General features: G+C 54.6%; 1 pseudogene; it reads right to left on the minus strand.

The window, feature by feature from the left end:
* LOC128945555 (zinc finger protein 850-like) overlaps window positions 1-19,467 on the minus strand; it is a 51,242-nt pseudogene that overhangs the window by 17,156 nt on the left and 14,619 nt on the right.

Genomic DNA, 19,467 nt, shown 5'->3' on the forward strand with positions numbered 1-19,467 from the left:
TGGATGTCTTAGCACTGAGTGTTGTCTCTGGCTGTTTTATTTCTTGCAGGCAACCGTGGCACTGTGGAAAATCTTCAATCTGGCCTGGCGCTCGCCTGTCGTGCTGGAGTATTTCCCCAGTCTCTTTCTGCATCTGCTCTTCCAAGCTTATATCAGCACGCAGGAGATGCCAGAAGAGGTTGAGACCTTCTGGCAGGGATGCCAGGAGCAACACGGCCTCTCCGCCAACCCCAACAGGTGCTCCGTGCCAGTCCTCCCAGTCTCCCTGTCCCTCCCATGCCCCAGGGCAGGAGCCGGGGCTCCCAGCGTGACCTGGCCTTTGCTCTGCACACAGCTTTGCGCTGCAGACCCTGAAGGCCCTGCTCTGCCAAATGCGCTATGAGCACGAGGTGCTGTCCATGGAACGCAAGTGTGCCTGGGACACGCTGCTCCGTGCCGACACCCACCACTGTGCAGTGGGTCTGCTGGCCAGGTGAGACCTCGTCCTCCCCACCGCCCCTCTCCTTTGTGCCCGCAACGCCCCACGCAGTCCCCGTGCTCGTGGGCGGCAGGGCCTTGTCACCAAGGGAGGGATGAGCAGACTGGAAAAGGCCGTCAGAGGAGGATGCCCGGGAACAGCCGTCCCCCAAAGTGCCCCCGGGGTGCTCGGGAGCAGAGCAGAGCTCTGCCAGTCAGCCCTGGGAGAGGTTTGCCCGCCCAGCCCAGGAGCAATGGTGCCTTTTCCTCCCTGCCAGGGAGATGCGCCGTGTCTCCATCATCTGGTGCTGTGGCATGGCATCCTGCCTCTTTGAGCTGCTCAGCGAAGGCGTTTCAGACTGGGAACTGCCCGCCCTGGCCTTCCTGGTGGAGGTGAGCCCCATGGCCAGCGCTGCCTGGTTGAGCTGCCTCCCAGCCCTCTGCCCTCTCGTAGCCGCAGCTGCCTGGGACGTTGCCTGTGCCCTGTGCTGCTGCCTTGGCTCGGCCTGTGCACTTCTGAGCTCCTCCCAGCTGGGCACCTCTGTGCCTGCTCTGTGCCTTGCAGCTCCTGGATTGCCTGGACTTGAACGAATGCGCTGAACAAGTCCTGGAGATCCTGACGAGGCACCTGCAGAGCCAGTCCAGGGAGATGCGTCGCGTGGCGCTCCGAGGCCTCGTGGTGCTCACCTCGATGGTGAGAAGGAGGCAGCAGCTGAAGCTGTGCTGGCAGCGTGGGGCTGGGGCAAGCAGCCCCTTGGGCTTAGCTGGGCCTTGGCAGCTGTGGCAGCTGCTCCCAGCTCTCCAGGCTCGCTGTTCAGCTGCCTGAGTGCTTTGGGACAGGCCTTTGGCCTCTGAGCCCTGCAGCAGCAGCAGCGTGAGGTTGCCCAGCCTTGTTTTGCACACAGGATCCAAGCATGTACAGCCTGAGCGAAAGCCTTGTGAAGCTACTGTGGGATAGGGATGAAGACATCGTGGAGAAGACCCTCATTGTGCTCAGCCTCCTGATGCTGCAGAAAGACCTGGCAATAGCCAGTCCCATCGCCCTGCAGCTGGCTGAGGCGCTCTGGCACCTCTTTGACAATGTGAGGCTCTGTGCCCCCAGCCACGGGCACTTGGGTGCTGCCTTGGGCCTGGGCACAGGGGGGCCTGGAGCAGCGGATGTGGAGGGCTTTGGCTTCCTTTCCAACAGGACAACAGCCTTGTGCAGCTGCTCTCCATTCGCCTCTTCCAAGACGTGATTGCCTTTGTAGTGGCAAAGGGAGAAAAGCCCCTGAAGAAGCCTGTGAGCCAGAGCCTGCTCCCACTCTTCTTCCACTGCCATGATGAGAACCAGTGTGTGGCACAGGTGAGGCCTCTTGGGTGTCCCCATGGAAGGGGGCTCAGCTGTCTCCCCACCCCCTGGCACCTGACAGGCTCCAGCCTCCTCCCGGCCCTGGCACAGAGATACGGGTCCTGAGCCCTGGGCTGCGGTGCCACCTCTGGCTCTCTGCTGCTCTGCAGGCCTCTCGGGAAACGCTGCTTTCTGCAGTGAGCTTCCTGAAGAGGAAGGATCTCAAGCAGCTGCTGCAGACGGATCAAATGTGGAGATTTGCCGAGTGCTTGGTAAGGACAGCCTGGAATGCCCAGCCCAATCCCTGGAGCAGCCGCCTGCCCACGGCACCCAGTCTGTGGGGCTGGCAGCTGTGGCCCCTGCCCAGTGCCACACGCAGGGGCACCGGCCTGCGCCCCACACGCTGCTCCCTTCCCTGGGCCGTGCGGGCTCTGCTCCAGGCTCCTCTGGCCCCAAGGCCGGTGCCGACGGAGCCCCGAGCCAGCCGGGCTCTGCTGCGGGGCGGCACCGCGGCTCGCCGGGCCCTGTGCCCCGTGCCGAGCCCGGCGCCTGCGGCTGCTGGCCGGGCCTCGGGGCTCTGTGGGCAGGGGGAGCAGCGCCGGCCGCAGGGAGCGCCCGGCCCAGGGACAGGGCCCGCATCAACGCTTTCCCTCCGTGCCCTGCCGCTCTCTGCAGCTGGCAGAGGACAGGAGCCGAGCGGCCGAGCACCTGCGCCTGGCCCTGCCCTACCTGCGGAGCGCACAGGAGCCCCTGCGAGAGGCGGCCGTCAGGTTCATGGGTGAGCGCCAAGCCCGGCTCCCTCCCCGGCCCGCCCCATTGCCGCAGCTCGGCCCCGGCCCCGCCCGCTGTGCCGGCAGCAGGATCCGGGCGCGGGCATGGGCAGCCCCCGCTGGCCTGGGCATTGCTGCTGCCGCCCTCTGGCAGCCGTGCCCTGGGGCGGCAGCGTGCGCCAGGGGCCCGGGCTGAGCCCTGCCGGGCCAGCAGGGCGTGTGGCCTCAGGGCTGGCAGCGCCCGTGGGCGGCAGCTGTGGCTCTGAAGGCAGGACACGCTCTGTGCTCCCCAGGGATGGCCGGGCGCTACCTGACAGGGCAGCAGCCGCAGTTCCGCATCATCTGCAGCGGTGAGTGAGGCCCGCGGGCTCTCGGCGGGGGCTGCCGCTGGCAGCTGCGTTCCCTGGCCCGCCCGCCGACGGCTCCGCTCCCTGCGCGCCCCAAGGGCAGCGGGGCCACAGCGCAGACACCTTGCAGGGGCCTGCGGGACATTCCTGGCCAGCAGCTGCCAGCTCGTCCTTCTTGGCTCCTGCTTCCTCCAGGCCGTGCCAGCAGCTGCGTGGCACGGACGAGGCTGGAGGCTCTGCCCAGCTCCCTGCAGATCCAGCCTCTGACTGTGCCTCTGTTTCTGTCTCTGCAGCCCTTCAGGACATGACGGATGACAGCAGCCCTGCCATCTCATGCCTGGTGCTTCAAGCTCTGCACATCCTTTTAGCTGTACAGAGCGTTCCCTCCTCCCGGCTCCAGAGGATGCGAGACCAACTCCGCCGCCTCTGGAAGTCGCGGCCTTTCCTGTGTGCCCGTGGCTGAGTGTCCTGCCGCGGCGCTGTGGAGAACTGATCCGGGAGGCTGCGTCTGCTGGGGCCGCCTGAGCCTGCGGGGAACACCACTCCTCTGCCAGCACTTCCTTTCCCTTCACCCACTCGAGGAACATTAAATTGCTGTGTTGGATACCCGGGTGTCCAGGAGCTTTCTCTTGGTGCACAGTGTCTTCAGGCCAATGGGGAAGAGGGGAAAGGCTGCTTGGTCTGCGCAATTTGCCCAAGCGTGCGGTGTGGAAGGGGAAGTGGCCAAACGCCCCTTGGCCTTTGGTGGTTCCTGCAGGAATGTTTTTGTTCCTGCATCAATTTTCTGGAGCTGGGGGAACAAGTGTGTTCCATGTTGTGAGAGTCTGTCTGAAATATCCCTCATCTGCCTTACGATTGTCATGGAGAGAGACCACCAAAAAATTAAAACCCCCGTTTGCTGATCCGGGAAAGTCATGTGCCTGAGGCCTGAAAGTGTTGCTAAGTTGCTGTTGTCACAGATGTTGTTTGTTATACACTACACTGAGCTCACAGGGCATCCTGCCCTTTTGCACAATAGCTCTGGAATCCTCCCTACCTCTCAGCCTGGCTGGTTTGAGCATTAGGGTGGTCCCGTCCTCCAAGAGAAGACCGTTCATAACCACCGTGACAGACAAGTAGAGATGTAAGAACCCTCTTCATCAAGGGACTAAGATATGAAATCCCTGTGTGAGAAGGACCCTCTCACCTTCTTCCAGAGACTGGGACCAAAAGCCCCAACTCGGGGGAGGTGTACAGGGCGAGGAAGGAAAGCTGCCCAAAGCAAGATGGATGTTGCAGGTGTAGGCAGTGGACAACGAAAACAATGACTCTCGCCTACTGCCAAACTTGGACTGTGTGTACCCTTTTTTCCTACCCCCTCCCGAAGATACAATAAACTGCCTTTGTTTCAGCTGCAAAATCCATCCCCCTTGCCCCAATGAAAAAGAGTATAATTGGGGTCCAGATGAACTGGGCCTCTGAGATCTCCCTGATGCAACAGGCAGATCCTCGACTGGACTGGACCAAAGGACTTCGTCTCTACGTTTGGTAGCTCTATCCCCTCTCTCCTTCTCTCTCTTTTGTCTCTCTCTTCCCCCATCTTTTTCTCTCCCTTAATCCCTCTATCACATTTTGCTGTGGTCATTCAATAAAGGTGCATTTGTTTCCATTACCATTGCAAACTCCCTTGTGCCGTGTCAGTTCTTTTTGCACCCTGAGGTCAAATCCATGAACCATCACGAAACCCATCCATGAGGACGGATCGTGACACCCCCCGAGGACCCCTCCCCAAATTCCTCCCCAAAGGCCCCCAACACCCCCAGACCCCGCTAAAACTCCCTCAAGTTCCCCCCAGACCCTCGCCAAATCCCCCCCAAACCTCCTCAAGACCCCTCCCCAAATTCCCCTCACGACCCCTCCAGGACCCCTCACCTGTCCCTGCGCCTCCTCAGCAGCTCCCGGAGACCCCCGTCCTCTCCCAGCGCCTCCCCCGCTCTCTCCAGCAGGAGCAGGGTGCGCTGCTATTGGTTAGGAAAAGTCCGGTTTTTTTAAGGGAACATTCCCGGTTTTTTGGGGGAAAACTCTCGGATTTTTAAGGAAAAATTCTGGATTTTTGCAGGAGAAACATTTGCGGAGCTTTTGACCCTATGTGACCCCAAATAACTCAAATAACCCCAAAACACTTGGAAAAAACCCTAAATAACCGTAAACAAGCCCAAACAATACCTAGAAATCCCCCAAATGACCCCAAACAAATCCAAATAACCCCAAAAAACGAAAAAAAACCCTCCCCCAAGTTAAATGCAAAAAACCCCAAATGATATCAAGCACACCGAAAAAAAACCCAATATACACCAAAATTAACCCCAAGAACCCCAAATAATTCCAAATAAACCCACATAAACTCAAATAAACCCAAACAAACACTAATACTTCCAAATAAACTCAAATAATTCCAAATAACCCCAAATAAACAGAAATAAACCAAGTAAGACCCAAGATAAACGCCAAATAGTCCATCAATACCCCAAATAAACCCCAAACAAACCCTAAATAAACCCAAATAAACCCCAAGTAACCCCAGTTCCTCGCGTCCCCACCCCAAAACAGATCCCGACCAATCACAACGCGCGGCACTGATGACGTTCCAATTGCTGGGCAGCAATTCAGAGCACTGGCCCCGCCCAGCGATTTTCAGCCAATCAGCACACGGCCCGACTCTGACTCATCACTTGCCAGGCACAGGCCAAGGCCTCTCACTGCGGTAAATGATCACACACCGCGTGGGGTAATTTCCAGCCAATCAGAGCGTGTCTCGCTGATGACTCATCAGTTGCCAGGAGCGGATTTGACGGGGGGCAGGGGGGGAAGGTGACCCTGGGGATGGGCTGGGGACCCCAAATTAATCCAAAATGGAGTCGGGAGCCCAAAACGGAGCAGTAGGGGCCGGGAGCCCCTAAAACCAAACACGGGGGAGGGGATTGGGGGAACGATGTGAAAGGAGAGAGTGGGGAAAAGAGGGTCGGGACCCCAGAATTGAGCTGGGAGGAGAATGGGACCCCCAAATTGAGGTGGGAGGGGAATGGAATCCCCAAATAAAATTGAGATGGGTATGGGATCCCAACACTGAGCTGGGAGGAGGATGGGACACCCCAAAATGATCTGTGAGGGGGGCTGGACCCCAAAACAGGATTAAGCCAATTTTTTTCCTGGAATATGTAAAGTACTTCATGGATATGCAACAAGGCCATGAATATGCAACAGACTGATGTAATGGGAGACAAAGACCATCGAGCAAAGGTTGTTATGGCCACCAAGACCCTCCAGTTATTTTCGGGGACACCTCTTAATTAATCTGGTTTTAATCACATCAGCCTGTTGCATATTCATAGACCCTCATGCATATACATAAACTAATTTACATCTTTCAGGAACTATTTGACATGGCCCAGCCTTGGGGGTGTCTCCCTATTTCAGGAGTCTCCACTGAAATGGAAAATGTAAACCCCCTCCCTTTGATTATTATTATTATCAATACTACTACTACTACTACTACTACTACTACTACTACTAATAATAATAATAATAATGATAATAATAATAATAATTTATTTTGAAATTAAGGAGCTCTCAGGAAAAAATATGGGAGTAGAAATAACAGTACTTTATTAGCAAAAATTAAATAATATAAATGAAGTATTACAAACAAAAAAAAACAGTGACAGAGTCAGAATCCTCTAGGAATCCAGTGAAAAAGGTTGATCCTCTTGGAATCCAGAAGGAATGGGCTGATCCTCTGGGAATCCAGTGGGAAAAGGGCTGATCCTTTGTAAACCAGTGGGAAAAGGGCTGATCCTTTGGGAATCCATTCTTTACCTCCCAAAGACAAGGCCGTGAAGTTTTTATAGGGTATCCCAAGGGTGGAGTTGGGGTTGGGGTCAGGGGAGGAGTTCTTGGCAACACAAGAAGGCTGAGATCAAATTCCTGCCTCTTAGCAACAGCAGCACTCCACACAAAACGCGTCCCCAAATCCTAAATTCCCTCTAAAACAACTGAAAAATTATGGAACTTCAGATCTATTTGATCAATTTCCTTCATTTAACCCAGTTTTGGGTGTCCTTAAAGGATGAAGGTGAAGCAGAGGAAAATTAAGGCCAAATGAAAAGGCTAAGCAGCCAGGTGTGTTCCCAACATGGATCACAGGGAATGTGGCTCACCTGGGCTGTGCCCAAAGTGCCTCCTCCAGTGGGGGATGGAGCTGGAGCAGCGCACGAAGCTCTGCCCGCACTCGGGGCACTCGCAGGGCTTCCCTTAGTGGTGCCTCCGTTGGTGCCGGGTCAACTCAGAGCTGCTGGAGAAGCTCTTCCCACAGTGGGGACACTTGTAGGGCCTCTCCCCAGTGTGGATGCGCCGGTGGGTGATGAGGGTGGAGTTGTGCTTGAATCCATTCCCGCAGTCAGGACAGCGGAAGGGCCTCTCCTCTGTGTGAATCCGATAGTGCCGGAGGAGATGGGAGCTGGTCGGAAACCTCTTCCTGCATTTATCACACTCGTAGGGCCTCTCCCCAGTGTGGATGCGCCGGTGTCTGATGAGGGTGGAGTGGTGCCTGAATCCCTTCCCACAGTCAGGGCATTGGAAGGGCCTCTCCTCTCTGTGAATCCGATAGTGCTGGACGAGATCGGAGCTGGTCTGAAACCTCTTCCCACACTTGGAACACTCATAGGGCCTCTTCCCAGTGTGGCTCCTCTGGTGCCTGATCAGGTTGGAGCTCACGCTGAAGCTCTTCCCACACTCCCCACACTCGTAGGGCTTCTCTCCAGTGTGGGTCCTCTGGTGCTTCATCAGGCTGGAGCTCACGCTGAAGCTCTTCCCACACTTGGAACACTCATAGGACTTCTCTCCAGTGTGGATTCTCTGGTGCCTGATCAGGTGGGAGCTCTGGCTGAAGCTCTTCCCACACTCATAGGGCTTCTCCCCAGTGTGGCTCCTCTGGTGCTTGATCAGTTCGGAGTTCCACCTGAAGCTCTTCCCACACTCCACACACGTGTGGGGCTTCTCCCCATCATGGAGCTGCTCATGGAGCACCAGCTCCGAGCTCTGGCTCCGTCTCTGGCCGCCTTCCCGGCCCAGGCTGGTTCTTTCCGCCTCAGATCCCCACCGGCTGCGTTTGCAGCCCCTCCTCGTGCGGCATCTCCGGGGCTTTTCCTCCCCGTTGGCTTCCTGCGCCGTGGAGCTGCTCAAAACGGCCTCTTCCACCAGGTTCTGCCGCGGGCATTTGTCCTCCCTGCTCTCCATGCTCAGCTCCTGCTCTGGGGGAGGAAGGACAAGGACAGGATGGGATTTGCCTCCATGCCACAGGCAAGGGCAAGGAGATCCCCCCAGGCCTGAGCTGCAGCCGGGGCCGTGCTGGGCTGGGAGATGGAGCAGCACAGAGGGGAAAGGGGCACTGACGTCCTCCTCACCTGCCTCAGTGTCCCGGGGCATCTTCCTCTTCCTCGCAGCCTCCCTGGGGTTGGCAATGGGAAATCCTGGTTTGGGGAAAATAAGGGATGAGCGCGTTTGTAGAAGTGTAAGGGGGTAGGACGGTCGGGACAGATGGAGATGAGAGATCTCTGCAGCCAGGTCGTGGAACTTGCGGTTTATTGCAAAGGGCCTGGGTGCAGGGCCCTGCTGGGAGCTGCCAGGCACAGCTCGGAGCAGGCCCGAGAGAAGAGAGGGGTAGAGAGGGTGGGAGGGTAAGAGGGGAAGAGCGTATGAGAGTAAGGTTCCCATTACAATACAAACAATCTTCTTCTGTGTTGAATATTCTATTTCTCACTAACCAATCTAGCACAAGATACAAATCCTAGAGCATTTACATACAGCCTGTAAAAATCATTACATCACTATACTGTGTTACATTTTAAACCCAAAATCTCCTCCTTGGACCCTTTCTATTGAGCTAGTAGAGTCTGCTCTGACCCTTGGATCTGTCTGCAAGCAGAATGAATTGTTTCATCAAAAGGGGATTACCTTCAGTTGGGCCACACCGTTGTTTTCCAGCTGTTCACTAACTGAGGTATCTCAGAGCTTGCTTTCATTTTAATCTTCCTTATACTTTTTATGTTCACAAAATCTTTTGCCAGACAATCATATTTATAAGGTTATAAGGCTTTTCTGTTTCATCTTCCCCAACACACATTGAGTTTGAAGGTCCCTCTGCCCAAGTCCATCTCTACAAGTCACTGGCCATCTGGGCTCCAGAAAAACCTCCCAAACACCAAGATACAGCCCTGAAAAAGCCTCCCAGGAGTTCCCCATCCCTGGTCCCTCCCCTCTGGTGTTCAGAGGGTTCCTCATGTCCCAGTAGCTGGGGGTCACGCTTGGATTGGGGGTCCCCTTCTCCTCGGTGCCTGCCCTGCCCAGGCTGCTGGCAGTCCCAGCAATGCCAAAAGCTCCCCCCGCTTCACTCTCCCCATTCCAGGATGCCGGGGCTGTTTGGGCTCCGGGGCTCCCTTCTCCCCTCATTCTCTGCTCTGGGCTGTGAATGAGACGAGGGCTGGTTGTCCCAGGCCTGCCAAGTGAGTGCTGGAGTCTCCCACGCTGCGTTTCCAACTTTCCTCGAGGGAAGCTGCCAGTAAAGAGACACAGCGAGTGAGAAGAGGAGTGAGAGAATCCCCCGGGGTAACTGGGACTGGGTCCCAGAGAGGGGCTGGACCCCTCGGAGGTAGGGAGCAGAGGAGTTTTCGAGCCCAATCCACTAGGAAACGGGACAAAAGGGGCTCCTAAAAATTCTGCGGGATTGAGGGATAAGAGTGCCCAAGTACATCCAGAATTAAAACCCGCTGGGTTGAGGAATTAACATTCCAAGAGCATCCAGGGTTGAGCAAAATTTTGCCAGATTGAGGATATGCTCAAGAGCATCTGGGGTTGGACAACACAGTTGGGTTGAGGGATATCCAAGAGCACGGGGACTGGCAAGAAACACCTAAACTTGTAGTAGGTGATGTGAAAGTGTAGTATATGGTAGAGATAATTCATGCTATTAATGTATAAAATATTGTAAAATCCACACTAAGTCTCTTGACCATCCTGGCAGGGAGCAGTGTGTTATTCATATACATCTAGTTCCTGGACTTGGTTGAGATAAACATCGGGGTTTTTAATGAAAGCATAGAAGCTTCCAGGGCGATAATCGCTGGCTTCCCCGGGTCACCAGGTCCAGCCAAGAGTGATAACGCCTTGTGGATTACAGCTACCAAGATGATCCACAGCCCCACTCTGATGCATGTGAATGCTGACTTCCCCAGAGTCTACTGACAACATCAGATACCGGGACTGAGTCTTTGTCCACCTCTGCACAGGTAAAGACACGGTTATGCATGGGAAGAGACACAAAGAACATTCGGTCATCTCTGCCTCGAGCAGAATAAACTGTAAAAGAACTCGCTGTGCCAGGCAGCATTTGTGAACAGGGGGAGACTCTGACATTCGGAGCTCAGATCCGTGTTCACCCAGCACCGAACCCGGGCTCGACGCTGACCCCTGCCTGTGGTGGTTTTGACAACCGAACTTCTGTCTTGCAGACAAATTAATAAATCTTTGCTAAAATTTCTTATAAGTTTGGCTCTCGATTTGATCATTTATAAAAAAAGGTACCTTATTGTTGCCTTGTTGTGTGTGAGAGTGAGTCACACACAAAATCAGCCTCAGCTTCCCGGGCGGGTGGGAAGGGGGGCTGTGGAAAGAGGAGTGTGTGACCCACAAATAAGCCATTGTTCTCCTGGGCGTGTGGGGGCTGTGGCATAAGGCACAGGTGACCTGCAAAGGGGCCATTGTCCCCAGGGCGTGTGAGGGGGCCGTGGCTAAAGAGTGTGAGTGACACACAAATCAGCCTCACAGGTGAACGGCACCGGAGGCAGCAGAGTCAGGGCCCTCCCAGGAGGCCCGGAGATACTGAGACCCAGAGGCCACCCCAAGGTGAGGGGGGGCCACAGGGACCCGCGATTCTCTGAGGGTGGGAAAGAATGTGTGGAAGTGAATGAGAAATAAAAGTGAGTGAATGTAGATGAATGAAAGTATAGGTAATGTAGATTCTGTATTTTAAGCTTTACTATATCTCCTTGGAGGGAGGTGTATTGTACTGAAAGTAGTGTGAGAAAAAACTTTTTTATTTTTGTGGGTGTAGTTGAAAGAAAAGTGGTATTTAGGTTGTTAGAGAATGTGAAAAACAGAGGAAGAGGATTAATAGATAAGATCTTGAAAATGAGACAGAAAACCAGTAAGTTGGATACAGGGAAAAAAAAAAAAAAGAAATAGTCCTTTGGGAGTTATGTTTACTAAAAGAGATACAACTCCTTGCAAAAGGAGAAAATACAGGGTATGCAGTAGTCAATTGGAAAAACATGCAAACTATGGAAAAAGGGAAATTAACCTCAAACTAGTAAGCTCAAACTTGTGAATTATATACTTTAAAAAGAGCACTAGAATATTTAACACAAATAAAGGAACTATATATACTGATTCAAGGTATGCCTTTAGAGTAGTACATACCTTTAAAAAATTTGGAAAGGGAAAAGATTATTTAATTCAAGAAGAAAAGGATTAATACATGAGGAACTTATTTTAGAGGCATTCCAATTACCTAAAAGAGATAGCTATAGTACATATTATGGAACTCCAAAAGGGAAAGACTCCAGAAAGAGGAGGAAATAATTTGGCAGATCACAAAGCTAAGGATGCAGCAGAAAATGGAGCTGAAAGAGTTATGTTAATAGTAACTCCAAACGAGGAAAAACTGGAAATTCCAAAGTTTAGGGAAGCTGAGAAAAAGGAATTAAACAAGACAGGAAGTGAATAAGAGAAATCAGGGAAATGGAAACTTCTTGATAGAAGACAATTTCAAAATAAAATGTGCTTCTAGGAAAATATTAGCAGACTTGCATCAGAAAATCCGCTGGGGTACTCAAGCTTTGTGTGATCATTTTTTAAGGAACTATACGTGCACTGGGATTCTCGGAGTAGCCAAGCAAGTAACTGAAAGATGCTTAATTTGCCAAAGGATAAATAAAAAGGTGATGAGAAAAACAACATTAGGAGGTCCTGAGTTAGCTCGTTGGCAATTTCAAAGTATCCATGCAGAAGTCTGGATTTGTTAGGTTCTGGGTTTATTTGTAAAAAAAACCCATTTAATCTAGAAGAAAGAGAATATGCCATATGTAAGACAGGAGATTTTAGGAGAATAAAAATCTTTGAAGTATCAGAAAGCCCCGAGAAAAAAACAAGAAAAGAACAAGGGGAAATGAAAGGGAGGGGAGCAGGAGGAAAAATAAGAAAGAGAGTGGGATCCTCTGCAGGTCTTGCCCCCTCCGTTCGCGGCCCAGGTGCCTGTCCCGGGTCCCGGCTCGCTGCCCGCCTCAGCTCCGCCTGCCCCGGTTTCCATCCCAGGTGCGGCCTCACTGCCCAGGGCAGCTCCACCTGCCCCGGCGCTGTTGCTCAATTTGTGTGCCCTACTCCCACTGCCTGGCCCGCGGCCACTCTGCCGCCCATGCTGGGCAAGATGGGGGTTGCTCTGTCCTGCCGCCTGCTCTGAGGTCATCGCGCCCACCGCACCCAGGGGGGTCCCAGCCATCCCATCCCCGGCTGCCCTGCCCGTGCCACCTGCGCTGGGCACCGCCGCTGCTGCCAGGCTCTCCCACCTGCCTTTGCTCTGCCGGCAGCTGCCGGATCAGCCGCCATCAGCCATGTGGGGGCTACCCACGCTCCGCCTCGGGCTCCACGGGAAGATCCCCCTCTGCCGATTCCGGCAGCAGACCCTGCCCACACTCCCACCCAGCCTCGGCAGGATATCCTCCCCTGACCCCGTCCTGCTCTGAGTTACGTCCCCCTGGTAACCACAGCTCCGGCTGTTCAGGGAAACTCTCTCTCTCTACAGGAAGCACCTTATTGAAACACTAGGAGCTCAGTTAATAGACAGCCCTCTCCAAATTCTGTCCCAAAATAGGGGAGAAAGGCTAGAGAAGGTAAAAAAGTGAAAGAGTTAGATGAAGGGATTGCTCTATTTCCGTTCAGAGAGGTTCCCATGGGAGGGATGCGCTGCCCCGCCCCGCGGGAGCCACCAGCGCCCCTGCCGGCCGTGCCCGGAACTGCACCCAAGGGCAAAGCGCCGTAGCCCAAAGGCCGGGACTGGGTCCGGGCTCTGTTTGCTGTCACTGCCGCAGCTGTTGGTGTTTCTTTGCTTTATTATACACACTAGTAAAGAACTGGTATTCCTACTCCCATATCTTTGCCTGAGAGCCCCTTGATTTCACTACTCTAAAAATTAAGAGGGAGGGGGTTTGCATTCTCCATTCCAAGAGAGGCTTTTTCTGCCTTCCCGAGCAGACACCTCTCTTGTCAAGAAAGACAAGCACCCACAGGCACTGAGGGGGGCTGCAGGAGGGGCACAAGAAGGACCTGCAGCACTTGGGCACAAAGGCACAGCAGGTGAATGCAAGAAGGGAGCAGCAAAAGGCCAAGCTGAAGGCAAAGGCCAGGGCACAGTTCCTACAGCCCCTGAGGGATCAACCCCAGGGCCCAAGGGGGCCCCAGCACCCAGGGCACGGGCTCGGCCACAAGCACCTGGCAGAGGCATTGCCCTCCTCGGCAGGGGAGAGCCCACCCAAACAGCCCCTGGCAAGGAACCAGGGCTCCAGCTGCAGGGCACAAGGACACTGCAAGCACAGACAGCAGCACCCTCAGGACCAGCAAGTCCACCCCTTGATGGACATGGACTGGCAGGGCTGTCACAGCTCCCATCACACCAGGGACCCTCCACACTGCAGCCCTTGAGAACATTCAGGGTGGACTTGCATTGAGAGAAGGCATTCCCTGATGGACACAGGGGCCCCTCAATGCAATATGAATCTTCGACATATGGGGGGGAAAATGCTAAAAGTATGTTTTATTAGTCAGGAGTTAAGTGGGAAAGATGTGTGGGTTTATTCAACCACTATTGGTAGATCTGGGAGAGGGATTTGAAATGCATGAATTTTGACTTGGTCCGAATTGTTATCATGATTTACTGGGAAGGGATTTGATCGCTAAACTACGAATGCAAATTAATATGTTAAAAGGTGATACAGAGGCCAGTACTGTTGTACCTTTGTGTCAAATGTCTGGCGAGGCCTATGCTCAAGTGAATCCAGAAGTGTGGGCAGGCCCAGGGAAATAGGGAAATTTAGATATGGAGTCTCCCTAAAGCACTCTGAACCAATCAGGACAAGTGGCGTCTAACAGCAACACCCTGTTCCAGGGGAGGGAAGGAAGGGGAATCAGACACAGCGCAGGTCACCGCCCCATGCTCAGCTCAACCCGCCCAGCTGTGGCTGCTTGTGAGAGCCTGGCACTGAAATGCCCTGAGCAGGAAGGCTTCAATATCTTCTGCTGACACCATGGCACCTAACAGGGGGGCAAAAGCAATTCTCACTGCTTCAGCAACCACTGGAGCAGATATCAAGGCACATTCTCCCACAGGAAGCTGGGCTGGCACAGAGCCTGCCCTGGCACTTTGCTGCTGCCAACACCCAGCCAGGACATCGGCTCCTGCCTAAGGAGTGCAAAGCAGCACCAGTGGTGGCCAAGGGGCCCATGCCAAGTGTCCCTGAGGCCACAAACAGCCGCCAGCACAGCTCAACACGGGGGACCCCTCAGCCTGGCCTCAAGGGCTCTGAAGCCCCGCAGATTTGCACTTCCCGCCTGCAGCAGGACGATGGGAGGCCGCCCCTGAGCCTGCCCTGAAGGCAACGCAGCAGCAGCCAGGGCTCCACAGCGGGCCAAGCCCCTGCGCCTGCCCACAGATCCTCGCCTGGAATCCTCTGCAATCCTGGCCACCCTCCTCTGCCATCTCCAGCCACTGGGGCCAAGCCTTGCTGCCACTGCTGCAGCTTCAGCGCTGGCTGGGCCGGCACTGCCACAGCTGCTGGGGAACACCACGGCACAATTCCACTCTGGGCCTCACTGACACCCACACTCTGGGCTGCCTGCCATTGCACTGCTGTAAACGTACCGAGTTTGGTTCTTTTAAACCTTATTTCTCTACTCAGGCTTGGTTTTCTTTGCCTTGGGGAAATGAATTTTAAAGGATTTTTTTAAGGGGTGTTATAGTGCTCAATGAAGATGAGTTTAGCACCTGAACAGACTGGGAACAGCACAAAAGACCCCCACAGAGATAACGACCAGCAACAAAACATCAACATTGCCCAGCAGCAGGAAGAGAAGCTTCATTCCAGGCAGCCTGCAGAGGAGCTTTAGAAATGCAAATGAACACTGCTGGGCAAAGGGTGGACAATGCACCTGGGTCCCTTGCCTGGGGCAGGAATTGGGCTGATTCCCTCTGCCCCTCACCCCAAGCTCTGCCTGCTTGCACTGATGGAATTTGCACAGCTCAAGGCAGAGCCCAGGGGGAGGATATCTGACCCTGCAACAGAAACGGCTGAAGCTGCAAAGGGAAACAGCACATTGAGAACGTTGGGAAAACTTCACTATAAATAAATGGGAGGGGAATCATCTCGCTGCCCACTCCAACATGTGCTGTCACTGTCTGTGTTATGTAGGTTATATTAGAGCACTGGGGTTTTTTTGCTAGCAAAAATTCAGGGAAATAAGCTGGGAATCCAAGGATTTGATGATTTAATTAGAGAAAAGCAGTCAATTGATGCAGCCCTGGCTGGAGAGAGCGCCCAAAAATAGGGAAAAGATGAACGGCCAGCAGAACAAATCCTACAACACCATGGACCAGCCCCTGCGAACCCAAACCAATTCATATCAGGAGCCACAGAACCCATTTCTCATTTCAATGGCATCATTAGATTACAAGCTCTGCTCGGAATAATAACCAACCAGACAGCTCCAGCTCCTGACCTTCCTCCTGACCAATCCACTGAAATGAGGAACACAACACTTAACCATGGGATGGGATCAGATCATCTGTTAGCAGAAAAAGGAGGAGTTTGTGGAAAATAATTGACACAAACTGCTGTTGGCAAAAAGATGAAAAAGGAAAAGTGGTGAAACAGATAACAAAGGAATGAAGAAAGTAGCTCATGTACGGATTCAAACGCGGAAAGGATGGGAATGGGACACGGTTTTGTGGCTCCGTGGCAGATCATGGGTTAAACGAATGCTGTTTCTCCTCTGATGTGCTGCAGCAACTCTCATCTTTTTACCATGCTCCACACCTCGAGAGTGCAGCTCATTCAGCAGCTGAGCGAGGGGCCAGGAACTTGCAGATAAGGAAGCAACGGGCGAAACCACCAGCTTCAATAAATGTTACTAATTAACATGGACTGCTGCTCACACAAAGTCCCGCTAAATTCCCGAACTTCCAGAAGAACAAGGATTTAACAGAGCCGTGAATATCGGCTGTTATACAAAAGTGGGGGTGCGCATTAACGAGGACATGCAGTTACAGGATCGGGAGGTCTGAACCTTCCAAGTACCTCAGCCAGTGCACAAAGGGAGAGGGAGATGAGGCCGGGAAAATGAGGATAAAAAGGAGGCTGCGAACTACAACAATGGCAGAGAGCGCACGACAAATGCCCCACGGCCTCTCCCTCTGCTCAGCAATAAAGTCACTTTTACAGGACTCCTCTGTCTCCTCTGCGCACAGAAACCTCCGGCCACGGGAATTTCCCCGCACAGCCCCGGGCACGGGGCAGCCCCCTCTGTCCCAGCCACAGCAACCGGGCCGAGCCAGCGCTGCTCCGCCAGCGGCTCCTGCCGAGGCAGCGGCCGCAAGGAGACCGCGGGCAGCCGCTCCCGCAGCGCCCTCACGCCAGCGGCAACACGGGCCGGACACGGCACAACGAACCCGCCCGAGCCCCCTGCCGCCCCCGAGGTCCGCAGCCAGCCCCGAGCCCCCGCACAACCCAGCCCGGCTCCCACCTGCGCTGCGGCCGCCTCCGAGCTCCGCCGCCGCCTCACCGCGCTCCGGCCGCTGCCGCCGCTCACGGGACCGCACACACGCTCGGACAATGGCGCAGCTGCCCAGCCACGGCCGCCCTCAGCCCGCCACCGGGGCCCTGCTCCGCCCCGCTCCCACCAATCAGCGCGCCACAAACACGACTGACGGCACTATCACCCAATCCCAGCCAGGGGCGGGCTCTGCACACAGCACAGCCCCGCCCCGCGCTCTCAGGGCCCCCCGGGCTGCGTGAGGGCAGAGCCGGAGCTGAGGAACAGCCCTGGAACGGGCCCGGCCCGAGGGGGATTGAGCTGAAAACACAAACAAACTTCTCCGCACCTCCCGCCACGGCTTTCCCGGCACTGCGGCTCCGGTGGCTCCGGCTCAGCGGGAAGCCCTGGAGCCTCACTTCTCCTACCCCTAATTAGGAGGATCAGGGCATCGCTTTGATTTCCCTCAAAGAGAGAAAACCGCCCCAAAGCCCTGTGGATGAGTGGGGGAGGGGAGAGATTTCTGACAGAAAACTCCTAAAATTTAGAGCAGGATAATGAGAAGTAAGTGAAGAGCCTTAAATGCAGCTTTCCCCCACGCCTCCCTCTTTCCAGCTGCACCTCCTACCCCGGCAGTGCCGCAGACAGGGAATGGGGCCGGGCTCAGTTCATGCCCCGGGGCTTCTCCCTCTGCTCAGGGACAGGAGTCGTTCCCCTGCTGCACCCTGGGCTCTCTCCCACCGGAGACTTCTCCAGGAACTTCTCCGAGCTGAGTCCATCCCACGGGGCACAGCCCCCTCCAAGTGCTGCAGCGTGGGTCACTGTGCCCCGGGGTCAGTCCTGCCAGGACAGGCTGCTCCAGCGGGGCCCTCTGGCCGCGGGGTCACAGCCTCCTCTGAGGCATCGCCGTGCTCAGCGTGGCTGCTCCGGGGGCTGCAGGGGGATCTCTGCATCCAAATGGATCTGCAGGCGGATCTCTACAACCCCATGGATCTGCAGGGAGATCTCTGCATCCCCGTGGATTTCCAGGGGGATCTCCGCAGCCCCATGGATCTGCAGGGGGATCTGTGCATCCCCATGGATCTCCAGGGGGATCTCTGCATCCCCGTGGATCTGATGGGTGATCTCTGTGTCCCCATGGATCTCTGCATCTGGCACCGCCGTTTTTGGAGGCACCAGGAATAGGCTGAGCTCTGCCTGAAGCTCTTCTCACATTCCCCAAACCCTTCCCAGCACAGGGAGGCTTTTACCTCCTCTCAGCTCCCCAGGCTGGGTTTGCAGACCCTCCTCGTGGGGGATCTCTGGGGCTTTTCCTCCCCATTGGATTCCTGAGCCGTGGAGCCGTTCCAAATGGCCTCTTCCACGAGGTTCTGTGGCAGGGATTTGTTCTCCCTGGTCTTTGTCCGCAACTCAGGACTTGGGGGAGGAAGGACAAGGATAGGAAGAGACAGGGAGAAAGGAAAAGGAAAAGGCAGGAGGAGAGGAAGGAACAAGAAGGAGCAAGGGAGGAAGGAGATTGGAAAGGAACATGGATGGATGTAGGACAGAATGAGGAGAAGGAGGAGGGTGGTCAAGGAGAAGATGGGATTTGCCTCCATGCCAGAGGGAAGGGGAAGGAGATCCCCCCAGTCCATCCCTGGCAGGATGGCGTTGGCAGTGAGGCTGTCCTGCAGCGATGCTGGGCTGGGAGATGGAGCAGCAGAGAGGGGAAAGGGGCAGTGATTCCTCCTGCCCTGCCTGGCTGTCCCAGCCTGGAGCATCCTGGCGCTGCCGAGGCCCTTGGAGCGTCCGGCACTCCGGAGCCCGAAGCTCACGGCTGCTTTATAAAGCTGACAAAGTTGGCAGGATGGGTCTGGGTATGATCGGCAGCAAACTGGGCTTATTGGTACAGGAACAGGGCACAGAGCTGAACAGGGCCCAGGGACAGAGACAGGGTGCAAGCTGAGGGCACAGGGGGTTTTTATATGGGGTAGTGAGGGTGGAGCTGAGGGTCAGGGTCCAATGGATATGGGGGAAAATGGGGCAAAGGAGGGGTTAAGGGTCGGGTCAGCTAATAGGGAAACAGGGGCAGAGGAATGCAGTAAATTAGAGCCAATGGAGGGACAGAGAGGGAGAACATTCTAGGGACTCACCAAAGATGGGTAATAGGGGGTGAACTGGGGTTATTAGGCCAACAGGCCAATGGGGTAACATAACTTTCCATAAATCAGCATGTGCCTGCAAAGATCTATGGGAGAAGCAAGCTTCTTACCATAACCTTAAAATCTATTCTTCTTATTGGGGACCAGTCCCCCACGGGTGGGAGACTGAGACTCCCATGGGCTTCCACACCAGTGCATCTTCTTTTCCTCGCAGCCTCCTTCTCCTCCATCCAGACAAAGGTTAGGATTGACAAATCCTGGCTTTGGGGGAAGAACAAGGGGTGAGCACCTTGGGTTTTGTGAGAAATGAGCCTCACTCTTTAGAATTTTTGAAAGTTTAATAAGGAATAATAAGGGGCAGTAACAGGGCTGGGTGCTCGGCGATGGCCAGAGGCACACTGGTTAACCACAGCAACTCTTCTTGTCTAGTTTTCCCATTGTATTTTTCAAATTCATATTCATAATGATTATACATATTCAAACATTTCTTTGAAGTCGTTTACATGTTCCAGGAATTCTTCAGGTTGGTTTGA

The sequence above is a fragment of the Melozone crissalis genome, unplaced genomic scaffold (assembly GCF_028551555.1).
Source record: "Melozone crissalis strain CALT ecotype California unplaced genomic scaffold, PUWL_Pcris_2 ptg000066l_1, whole genome shotgun sequence".
In the NCBI taxonomy this organism is placed as follows: Eukaryota; Metazoa; Chordata; class Aves; order Passeriformes; family Passerellidae; genus Melozone; species Melozone crissalis.